The sequence below is a fragment of the Cervus canadensis genome, chromosome 2, assembly GCF_019320065.1.
Source record: "Cervus canadensis isolate Bull #8, Minnesota chromosome 2, ASM1932006v1, whole genome shotgun sequence".
NCBI classification, from domain to species: domain Eukaryota; kingdom Metazoa; phylum Chordata; class Mammalia; order Artiodactyla; family Cervidae; genus Cervus; species Cervus canadensis.
The window spans coordinates 330570-343349 of record NC_057387.1 but is presented as its reverse complement, the minus strand read 5'-3'; the positions used below and the strand labels follow the sequence as shown (position 1 = coordinate 343349).

General features: G+C 42.1%; 1 protein-coding gene across 3 annotated transcripts in view; it reads left to right on the top strand.

The window, feature by feature from the left end:
- The window catches only part of TIPRL (TOR signaling pathway regulator), a 76900-nt gene that overhangs the window by 45625 nt on the left and 18495 nt on the right, over positions 1–12780 (top strand). The gene's annotated exons all lie outside the window — the stretch shown is intronic.

Sequence of the window (12780 nt, the reverse complement as noted above, 5' to 3'; positions counted from 1 at the left end):
ACTGCATGGAGGTGTGGATGAGCAGAGGACACCCTACCTTCCAGTTTCCAGCAGAGAGGTTCTGGAGTGATCCGGCAGAGCCTTCCAAGGTGGCTGGGTTGGAACTTTCTGCTAGGAGGGTCAGATATGGTTTTACCACTGATGGGTGCCACAGCATCTCAACGCCTTTGGGGGACTTCGACAGTCCTGGGATAGGACCAACTCCATCCCACTGAAAGACAAAGAGCATGCACTGGTGGAGGCAAAGTGAATACAGTATTCAACATTTGAAAACGTTCCTTTCTGCTGGACTCAGCTAGAGTTATGCAGAAAAGCTGAATCATGAGAAAAAATTTTTTCTTGCCAAATATGTGATTTCTTACTTCCAGAGAAATGAAACTTTAAGAGTTTCATGTCAAATAAAATACTAACTTGATCCTCTTGTGGTGTCCTCTTTTTCTTCTTCTTCTTCTTCCCCCAGCAGCTTGGCTCCGAATCTTTGCTGGGAGACTCTTTTCCGAGTAAGTCATCCAATTCGTTCAGCCCCAGCAGCCGGGCCTGAGGCACCTCCAGCTCCAGCCGATACGACAGGTTCCTCAGGGTGCACACGCAGTTCTCCACGGTCTGAAACCCAATACGGCACAGGGTTAAAACCATCGTTTCATGTTAGTGCAAAATGCTTCTGTACCAAGCACCAGTGGTACTAAATAAATGTAGAATATGAAAGAACTGTTTTTCACTGATGGGACCCTGCAATCTGAAAGTCAGAACACTGACTCCAGACTGTTGGTGGGACCCCAAGTTCACAGAGTGTGCGGAGCACCCGCAGTACAGCTGAGGATCTGATGTCACGCTGAGTGAAATGTGCGGGGCTCTGGAGGGGACAATGCCCAAGGTTTCTGCTTCAGGGCTGCTGCAGTGGCAGATGCCCCCAAATTACCAGGACCCCACCCCTTCTCACAGCCCCTCCCCCAAGGGCCAGCTTTGTCCTCTTCTTCCATCTCCCACCTCTCCCCTCCATCTGTGGAAAGTTCTATGATCTCTTTCGTTTTACATTTTGTCTTCTGTACATGGTCTTTGGCCCCCCAAAGTCTCTATCATACCTCTAACGGAGAGGCCAACTGTCTATTCAACAGAGTGTCAAAAACCAAGTTCGGTTTTGCCCCACCAGCTTTCCCCTTCCAATTTATTTACTCCTCTCAGTTTCATCTGAGGATCTTTTGGTTCAATGAAGCTCAAATGAAAACCTGGCTGTCACTTTGAATTCTCCTCTACCTCCTCCCAAGCCTACCACTCATCATTCTTTTCTCTCACAGACCCTTATTTTCAAACCCAGGCCTACTTGTGGCCTCTCTTTGTCTAGCCCAATCTGAACAATACATGACTGGCCTGCCTTGGGATTCTTGACACATTTAGTTCCTCTTTCCTGTTTCTTCCCACCTTCCCCAGCCTCTGATGCCAGTGCAGACCCTGGGTGATGAGCAGAATGCCTTGTACAAGGGCCGGATGGAGAAAATAGGAGGGGAGGATAAGGGGCTCGTGCTAGGAACAGAGGGAGCGGATGAAAGGCAGCAGCTTGGGATGTAGAAATGGTACTGAGGCAGGTTTGGCAGAGAGGTGGGGGGGATTCCAGTGCCTCAATCAGGAACTTTTATTCAGCATGCAGATGCAGATGGGTCTGATTGTAGCAGCAGGGGATACAGAATTAGAGAGAACAGCAGTGGGGCAATCACCTTGACACTGAGCCCAGGAGAATCACAGAGAAGGTCTGGACCCTGCTAAGGTTCTTAACCACATGGAATCACTCAGTTTTCACGGTTCTAAGGCTATTTTCATTAAGTTCTCTTGTCTCTGTTAACTTGTAATTTTTAGAGACATTCTCCCTTTAACCTGGAGTGTAACCTAACGAAGAGGAGAGGGTCAGGAATTCCAGCCAGAGTCAAAGGCATGCAGATAGTGGTGGTCAGCAGCTGTTGTCCTCTGCCAACCAGCATTCACTGACCTTGCTGTCATAATCAGAAGTGTTCACACACGTGTGGATCACATACAACAGCGAGTCCACCAGCCCCTCGCAGGACCGCATCTGCTTCCTTGCTTCCTCCCCAGCAGAGCTGAGATTCCTATACAGGCAGAGACACGGGGGAGCTCATTAGCCATGGAGCCTTACCTTAATGATCTGAGAATGGACTGCAGAGCAGCATGCAAATCTGGTCTGAGGAGGCGTATGGAGCCTGCATTTTAATATCTCAAGAGCTCACCATAATAGCCAGCCCCTCATTAGCCATGAATAGAAGACAGCAGGGACACTTGAACTTTGTATCTCTCTTGTGACAGGTCACTTTCTAACCTCCTAAAATAATTATTTTGGGGGCTTATCCTGAGTTTCCTTCTAAACTTTTTTTTTTTTTTAAAGTTATCCCTCCTAAAAAAAGGAGGAATAATAGTAACTATCTCATAGGATTGCTGTGAGGAAAAGATGAATTGCTACAGATAAAGCAATTACAAAAGTCCCCACCATGTGAAAGGATGTTTGTTAGCCACGCATGGTTGTTATATTCAGGCAGTTTTACTTCCTTGTAAGGTCTTGGCAGTCCTTGCACCTATTAAAACATTTTTTGCATGTAGTTGATGGTCATAAATGCTTCTTGAATGAACAGAGGAAACATCATTTCTTATACAAAAACTTCAGGTTAAATGAGAACACTTGGTCATGCTACAATTTTCCTCATCTTTTAAATTATTAAAAACTCTGAGTTGTTTTTAGGTCTCATCCATACTGAAATTTTACTATCCATTCAACTTTGTGAACTGATACCAAATTATAAGGCTCTATTTTATGTGCCATTAACAAAGTAGTCTAACTCTGCAATTTTGCAAAAATTAGCCTTTGCAAGGGGGATTGAGAATGACTTCTCTTTTCACCTTTGTTTTTCTGAGGCCAAAGAGATACTATCACCTATAATCCCTCTACTGTTGTTATCCGCGGTAACCTCTATGCTGCACTCAACAGCTGCCCTCTTCTGTTCCTCATATCTCTCTGGTTTTCCTCTCATCTGCTGTCTTCCTTCTCAGCCTCTTCTGCCCGTGGGTCCCTCTGGGGTGCCCAGGGCTATACTGGTCCCTGCCTCTATCTTTGCATTCTTCCTGAGTGGTGTCCTTCTGTTCCTTGGATTTAACAAGGAACACAACCTATGGACCCATGACCCCCAAATGTCTATCTTTAGGGCAACCCTTCTCAAGAACTCCAAACTCATTTATCCTGATATTACCGGATGGATAGCTAATTAGACTTCTCAAAGTAGACCAGGCTAAACCCTCAGTTGCTCCCCCTGCCCCTCTGCCTGACCTCATCAACAGCACTTCCATGCTCCCAGCTGATCTGGCCAAAGATAAAGGCGCTGTCCTTACTTTCTCCCTTTTCATTGTCTATCACAGTCAGTCAATAAGCAAATCTTGTCAGCCTTTCCCTCCATAACATACCCCACTGTGCCTACTTCTCTCCAGAGCCTGGTCTCAGCCACTCTCATTGATTGCTTGGATTGATGCACAGCCTCAGCTTCTTGCCTCCACTGTCTCCTACATCATAGTCAGAAACCATGCCCACTCCCGTGATTAAAACCCTGTTTCCCATGGCATGGCATGTGGTACAGACTCTTTCCTGTGATTTAAAAAATCTGCCATAACCTGGCAGGACTCTGCACCTTGCCCATTAAGCCTCAAGCCGGCCCCTGCCCCAGAGTCTCTACACTCCTTGTTTCCTCTGCCGAGATGTGTGACCTGCTCACCTGCCTCACCGGCCCTCATGCGAGCAGCTCCTGTAGTATTTCAGATCTAGGCTTAAACTTTACCTCCTATGAGAGACCGCCTGACCTTCAAAGTACCCACCTAGTAACGCTTAGGTCACCCTATTTTCTTTTAAATGACATCTGTTATTTTCTTGTTTATTTACCTATCTTCATCAATGGAATTTTGTTCTATCACAGCAGGGAGCCAGTCTGTTTTGGTCATCACTAAATGAACACAGAAGGCATTCGCCAAATGTTAATAGCTCTGAACCACTGGGGGAGCCTGTGTGTCCTGCTCCCGGGCTTTCCCTGAAGCCTGGCAGACTGGCTGAGTGATCACAGTCTCCCCTTTCAGGCATGGGGAGAGGATGAGATGCTGACCCACGAATCAGCAGTAGAGGCCATGTGACCTGCTTGGTGATGCAGGAATCTGAGTCAGGGAGTTGGTCTGTCCTCTAAGAGCCTGACTCCTCAGCACCACCACGCCGGTTCTAGGCGAAGGAGCCCACAGTTAACCTAACCATTCCAATAGGGGAAGGCTTCAGAGGAGAAGCCCAGGCCCTTCCCCCTGCTCCCACAAGCTCTGTTGTAGAGATGCTTAGACATCTTAGCCTAAACGTGAATAGCGTGTGTAATCACTACAGGAAGCATTCTATACAAGCTGAGTCTTCACAACTCGGAGATGGTATTGTTACCGCTGTTCTAAAGATGAGGAAACCAAGGCTCAGAATGGGACAGGAGGCCAGTCTGTCTGAGGCAGAGCCCTAAGGTTTGTTTCAAGTTCCCAAGAAACCTGGGCAACAGCTGATGAGAATGACCAGCCAATAAGGAGCAATACTGTAACACTTAAAGGAGGCTTTCTGGATTTCAAGTGCTAAAGATAATGACTGAAAATAGTATTTGGGTTCATTTTCATTTATTTATAAAACTCAAATCCAATGACTGTTTAAACCACACCCTTCTGCACCCTTTGAAAAGCAAAAAGGTTTCAACTATTACATTAAAAAAGTTAAAGTCACTCAGTCATGTCCGACTTTTTGAGATTTCATGGACTATACAGTCCATGGAATTCTCTAGGCCAGAATACTGGAATGGGTAGCCTTTCCCTTCTCCAGGGGATCTTCCCAACCCAGGGATTGAACCCAGGTCTCCCGCATTGCAGGTGGATTCTTTACCAGCTGAGCCACAAGAGAAGCCCAAGAAAACTGGGTAGCCTATCCCTTCTCCAGTGGATCTTCCCAACCCAGGAATTGAACTGGGGTCTCCTGCATTATGGGCAGATTCTTTACCAACTGAGCTATCAGAGAAGCCCCAATTTAAAAAGACTGACATCTAATTACCAGACATTATATTAGTTTCGGGTGTACAACACAGTGATTTGACATCTGTATACACTGTGAAATGATCACCACAGTGAGCCTGTCATCACAGAAAGTCAAAAAACATATTTCTTGTGATGAGAACTTTTAAGATTAACTTTCTTAAGTCTCTTTCAACTTTACAACACAATATTGTTGACTATAGTCACCATAGTCACCAGGGCTTCCCTGATGGCTTAGATGCTAAAGAATCTGCCTGCAATGTTCGATCCCTGGGTTGGGGGATGCCCTGTTGAAAGAAATGGCAACCAACTCCAGTATTCTTGCCTGGAGAATCCCCATGGACAGCGGAGCCCAGGGAGCTACAGTCTATGGGGTCTCAAAGAGTCGGACATGACTGAGCGACTGAGCACACACACACAGCACCTAGTCACCAAGGTGTACATCATACCTTCATGACTTACTCATTTTACAACTCAAAGTTTATACCTCCACATTTTGAATTTAAACAAAAACCAGGCTGCAAACACATTAGCAATCAGAATGTAATAACCAGAAAAATGCTGTTAAAGTGTAAAACACTGGCATTGTGTCAGTAATTTTTCAGACTGAAAGGGTTTTTTTGACTACTCTACAGAAGAGTCGTTTACAAGATAATGTCTATCAAGCCACTAGTCTGTGCTCATAATGTTTTCCTCACAGATGAACAAAGTCTAGTGGCCTAAATTTTGAAACAAACTTGGAAACTTACAGAGATATTAATGAAAGTGAAGTAAATCATCCTAAAATCAACTTGGCTATGACACATATTAATCACAATCGGAAAGAAGAAATAAAATATCTACCTCAGGCAACCTGTTGTATTACGCAGAACGAGTGAAGTCTGAAATTTAATTTTATGATCATCATCAAAAGAAGAGTTATTCCATCCAGAATGTGGAACGATCACAGTGTTTGTCAGGGTCGAGAGAGCATCTCGGATGATTGTCATCTTTACGGCATCACAAGAGGATAAATTCCACAGAACTCCTAGAGAAGGCAGATTTTAAAAGCAAATCAATTAGAAATCCTGCAGTTTTAGAAATGAAATGAACATATTAGCATTAATTGATGGGAACTCAGTCTGTTCCAAACCTAATCTATGGCCTGAATTTACACCCAGGCTGGGGCTGGACCTCTAATAAACATTGAATGAACATATGTGAGTTTCTGGTTTATCACCAAGTCATCCTTAGGCAAGATGACTGTGGTTTTGCAAAGCAAAGCAGAGTTACTCCATGAGGAGGACGGGCAGAATCTAATCAAGGATCACAAATATGATGCATCTGTGATGGTTGTAAAAATGAGGTTCCTGTATCATCTCTTACATTTAATGTTCTCTGTGACAAACCATTTTTACAATTTAGTACTTGAAAAGAACTTCTCTTTTTCAAAAGACTTACACTTTCTCTTCAGCACACTTTCTTTTCTTACTTTCGCTAGTGGGAAGCTCAAGCATAAATATTATATGTGCAGTGACTTACTGGCACAAAGAATGGTTACACATTTGCTTTGTCTCCCTTATTAGAAAAGGTTTAAACATTTCTGTTTCCACATTAACAGTGTTATTAGTATGTGCAAATTACTACCATTCCTTTTTGGATACAGGCAAGACACTAACAATAAATTAAAAGCTACTGATACTGTAATTCATATCAAGATTCCTAGGACAAAAGACCTTAAACATAGCTTATTAGAGTGTGTTACTTGAATCACAAACATACTTGAAGGTCTTCATTTCTGTGTCAACCATAAGAGGGTTAAATTATTGTTGTAGCATGCGTATTTTCTAATAATTACTCTTTTAGAAATTAGAGAAAATTCAAGATTACACCTACTCTAATTTTTACATCGATGCATTTTCCTAAGTAAGAGGGAAGGGGACGGAGAGGAGATGGTGCAGCTGGTTCCTCTGCACTGAAGTCCCTCAGAACCCTACACTCCTGACGGATCCTTGGCAAGCTGCTTTAGTCAGTACAGTGCTTTTAGAATTATCAGCATGCAAAATGTTCGAGGCCCTGTTGTGGGGGAGGAGTTGGCAAAATCTGCCCATGTCCATGGAAGCGTGTCGGGCTTGTGAACATGACTGAAGAGTGTCAGGCCAGAGACAAGACTGAAAACTGCTGCTCTGGGTCTGGTGACCAAGAAGCCAGCCTAGAAACTGCACAGCCTTCTCAGGGCCTCACAAAATCACAGGGCCCTTTATAAAGGAGGGAGGCAGGAGAGAAGTGACAGGAGCTTGCTTGCTTTCTTTATGAAGGGAGGAGGAGGGGTATAATAAGCCAAGGCCAGAACCAAAGAGAATACTCTATGAACCAAGAGGACCATCATTCCCCACATGTCTGCCCTGACCCACCCACACGGCTGTCGATGGTCAGTGATGGAGGCAGATGCCGGGCTCTGTCTTGGGTGCTGGCTGCTCTCCGCTCTCACTTGGCTTTGACTTCTGGGCCTCGCTGACTGGGTTTCCTTTCTTCCGCCAAGACACTCTTTCACCATTTTTCTGCTCCTAACCTTTGGGGTGGGACAGCCCACCATAAGCACAGCTTTTCAAAACCTCAGCCTTAGCGGTGACCCACCTTGTTAGGCTTGGACTTGAGAGGGATCTGGACAGTCCAGAATCAGGAAAAGGAAAGACTCTGCTTTGTCTCTTAAAGCTTGTTCTGTCCACCACGATAGACCTGTTTCCATAATTATCTTGTGGCAGATGCACATGGTAGGTGCTCACAAAACGAACTTAAACTCCACAGGTGGACCTACTTCTCTATGGATTCTGAGGGTTCTGCTGGGCTCCCAGGGGGAGCCAGGGGAGGGGTGGGTGGAGAATTGGTGGCAGGGCTCTAGATCCTACCCCAGTTTACCCAGAGTGGCTCCAGCCTCTTTTGTAAATACTGGGCTTCACTTGTGTGTTGCTGCTTGAAAAACTGGGTGTTTGAAAAACAGAAGGACTGTATTAGGGGAAAATATCTGAGGATGGATGACCACAGAACAGACCTGGGAGCTAAGAATGAAAAACGAGTCTCTGAAGGTTGGTTCTGACCTAGATGATAGGTGAGTTGAGAGAAGACAACAGGCTGAGGTGCAGAAGGGTGGGTGAGAGCAGCTGCCACAGAGAGGGCTCTAACATTTCCTGCCAACCAGGTCAGCCTCACTGCCCAGGGCGCTGAAGAGGCCTGCATCAGGGGCAGCATGTGGCCCAGAGGCCGTGGTGGCAAAGGTCATTTCCCAACCTCCTCTGCTGACAATTTTATATCATGTAATTCCTAAGGCCATAAGAGCAATTTTTTGTTCTGCGAAATCATTTCATAGTCCTCATTCTACAGAATTCTACACATGGGGGAGAGCTGCATTATCCAATAAGCTATGTTCTACTTCACAGAATAAATGCATTCCAGTAAAATCCACTTAAGGCAAGGTTTACGGGAAGTAAAGTCTATCATATTGTAGGCTATAGGTATAAAATGAGATATATCTATACAGAAAATTAAACAGTGTTGAGTCACAAACTTCAGGTGAAACCATGCCTAAGAAGGGGGCTGGTTCTTAGCACACTTATCTTGAAGCTGATGCCTAGAGGTTCTCTGATTGCTGGCAGCAAAGCTTGTTTCTCATGGTTCCTGCCTCCACTCCTGGCCCCTTCTAAGATCTACTCTGGCAAAGGACAGTTACCAGGTTTGTGGATTGGCCTGATTTTCTGTCCCGGAATGAGAATTTTGTCTGGCTCTTTCTGTTCCTTGTCCAGCATTTAGAATGCTCAGTGGTGTTATATGTCATTTCACAGTCTACTACCAGCCATTACATCTACTTGGGACTGGACAGCAGAACGTTCACAAATCAACAGCAATAACAGTAACGCGGCCATTTACTGTGGTCTTACTCTTTGCCAGGCACAGTGTGCTTTACACACAATACCTTAAACAGTCAAGACACACAAAATAAACTTTCCATTTAATGATCTGGTGGGCTTGAAATTCCACGTTGACTTTTTACAGTATGATGAGCATTTTTATTTCTAAATTTAATATTAATTTAAATTTCATTAGGCAAGTATAGTAGGTAAGAAATACTCTCATTCTTTTATATGTCTGCTTACACTTATGCAGGGCACACAATAGGAGCTCAGGAATATATGTTAATGGAGCCACTTAAACAGCCTGTATTTGTTTTTAGATTTCTGTTTTATTGCTTGCCTGTCAGATTTAGTTTCTAAGCATTCCTTCTTTTTCACTTCTTTTCTGAGTGTCCTAAGGATATCCTTTCACGTCTGTAACTATAGGGAGAGGGTTAGAACAGTGGTGTGGATCTTCAAGGGAATTCACCAGCATAGTTTTGCTTGTTTTTCACCTGAAGACCCAAATGGACAGTTGCTGAAACCAGCACCTTAGTTATGGGGTTAGGGGAAGCACATTGCTGATCCATCTCCCAGAACCAGAAGTTATACCAAAATGCCTGGATCCCCATCCCTTAAACTGCAAAACTGCAGGGTCGGTGTTTCCCAAATATAAAATGTGAAATTATTTAGAGATATGTAATCCTTCTGTAGATGTATAGAGCAGCAGACTAGGCTATCTTTTGGTCAATCCGGATGACTCATAAGACCAGTCGGCCATAGAAATTTAGGCCTCATCTTCTGCAACTTCAAAAAATGTTCAAAATTATTCTTGATCAGAAAAAAGGAAAGATTCTGTTTTTGATATGCTTGTGGCATCCACACAAAGGCAGCTTTCTGATCCCACACTAAGGGTTACATTATACCTCCAATCATGTGCTTTCCCATGTAACACTCAAAACTACATTTGGTATGGATTTAACTTGCCATTTTGAACATCAGAGCAAGTTCCAGGACATTGGTTTTTCTTCCCCACTTTCTATTTAAAAAATAAAGGTTATAGAAAGCTAAAGTAACCAGTTCTGATCAACCAATATTAGATGAAGAAGGTTCAATTAAGCTTAAAAGCCTTAGCTATGGAATGATTAATTTGACTTTTCTACTCGAAGTAAAAAGCACCAGTCTTAAGACCGAATAATAATACCTGTGTGTACCCGCATCACTAAAGTAGTAATAAAATAATGTTCTTTCCACTTAGTCTGTCTAGGGCTTCATTTAATGGGTCAGGGAGAATGTTCCTAGAGCAGTAATTAATAGAAAATACACCAACTCCCACATGCAGCAAGACTGATGAGAAAGAGAGAGCTTCAGGATTAGCATTCTCCATCAACACAATAAACCCCCAGCTCCAACATCCTAATGTAGAATGTACTTCAGAGATATTCAGCAGCACACTGCCCTGTCTCTGGGGTCCTTAAAAGAAAGTTAAAAATGAACTATAATTCAGCTTAGGAAACTTGAGGTTTTTATTCAAAACAATTAGTTTTTTTGTTGTGAGAACTATCAATGTGCATAAATAAATTTAGAATATGTTAGGGAATTTCATGCCTCCTATTGAAGAAAACGCTGCTTATTCTCTACCACATGAAAAAGTACACATAATTAAGAGTAACCAGTAACCACAATGAAATACCGCCATATGAGATGAAAGCTCATTTTCCCCACAAAGAATGAATAAAGTAATTATAATACATCTCACATAAATCTTTGGCTGCAGAATTTTGAAAGAGCTCACATTTAAAACTAGCTTTATATATTTTTGAGATTAATCCTTTGTCCGTTTCTTCATTTGCTATTATTTTCTCCCAATCTGAGGGCTGTCTTTTCACCTTACTTATAGTTTCCTTTGTAGTGCAAAAGCTTTTAAGTTTCATTATGTCCCATTTGTTTATTTTTGCTTTTATTTCCAATATTCTGGGAGGTGGGTCATAGAGGATCTTGCTGTGATTTATGTCAGAGAGTGTTTTGCCTATGTTCTCCTCTAGGAGTTTTATAGTTTCTGGTCTTACATTTAGATCTTTAATCCATTTTGAGTTTATTTTTGTGTATGGTGTTAGAAAGTGTTCTAGTTTCATTCTTTTACAAGTGGTTGACCAGTTTTCCGAGCACCACTTGTTAAAGAGGTTGTCTTTTTTCCATTGTATATCCTTGCCTCCTTTGTCAAAGATAAGGTGTCCATAGGTTCGTGGATTTATCTCTGGGCTTTCTATTCTGTTCCATTGACCTATATTTCTGTCTTTGTGCCAGTACCATACTGTCTTGATGACTGTGGCTTTGTAGTATAGCCTGAAGTCAAGCAGATTGATTCCTCCAGTTCTATTCTTCTTTCTCAAGATTGCTTTGGCTATTAGAGTTTTTTGTATTTCCATACAAATTGTGAAATTATTTGTCCTAGTTCTCTCAAAAATACCGTTGGTAGCTTGATAGGGATTGCATTGAATCTATAGCTTGCTTTGGGTGGTATACTTATTTTCAAGATATTGATTCTTCCAATCCACGAACATGGTATTTTCTCCATCTATTTGTGTCCTCTTTGATTTCTTTCGTCAGTGTTTTATAGTTTTCTATATATACGTGTTTTGTTTCTTTAGGTAGCTTTATTCCTAAGCATTTTATTCTTTTTGTTGCAATGGTGAATGGAATTATTTCCTTAATTTCTCTTTCTGTTTTCTCATTGTTAGTGTATAGAAATGCAAGGGATTTCTGTGTGTTAATTTTATATCCTGCAACTTTACTATATTCATTGATTAGCTCTAGTAATTCTCTGGTGGAGTCTTTAGGGTTTTCTATGTAGAGGATCATGTCATCTGCAAACAATGAGAGTTTTACTTCTTCTTTTCCAATCTGGATTCCTTTTGTTTCTTTTTCTTCTCTGATTGCTGTGGCTAAAACTTCCAAAACTATGTTGAATAGTAGTGGTGAGAGTGGGCACCCTTGTCTTGTTCCTGACTTTAGGAGAAATGCTTTCAGTTTTTCACCATTGAGGATAATGTTTGCTGTGGGTTTATCGCATATAGCTTTTATTATGTTGAGGTATGTTCCTTCTATTCCTGCTTTCTGGAGGGTTATTATCATAAATGGATGTTGAATTTTGTCAAAGGCTTTCTCTGCATAAACTGAGATAATCATATGGTTTTTATCTTTCAATTTGTTAATGTGGTGTATCACATTGATTGATTTGTGAATATTGAAGAATCCTTGCATCCCTGGGATAAAGCCCATTTGGTCATGATGTATGATCTTTTTAATATGTTGTTGGATTCTGTTTGCTAGAATTTTGTTAAGGATTTTTGCATCTGTGTTCATCAGTGACATTGGCCTGTAGTTTTCTTTTTTTGTGGCATCTTTGTCTGGTTTTGGAATTAGGGTGATGGTGGCCTCATAGAACGAGTTTGGAAGCTTACCTTCCTCTGCAATTTTCTGGAAGCGTTTGAGTAAGATAGGTGTTAGTTCTTTAAATTTTTGGTAGAATTCAGCTGTGAAGCCATCTGGTCCTGGGCTTTTGCTTGCTGGAAAATTTCTGATTACAGTTTCAATTTCTGTGGTTTTGATGGTCTGTTAAGATTTTCTTCCTGGTTCAGTTTTGGAAAGTTACACTTTTCTAAGAATTTGTCCATTTCTTCCAAGTTGTCCATTTTATTGGCATATAGTTGCTGATAGTAGTCTCTTATGATCCTTTGTATTTCTGTGTTGTCTGTTGTGATTTCTCCATTTTCACTTCTAATTTTGTTGATTTGATTCTTCTCTCTTTTTTTCTTGATAAGTCTGG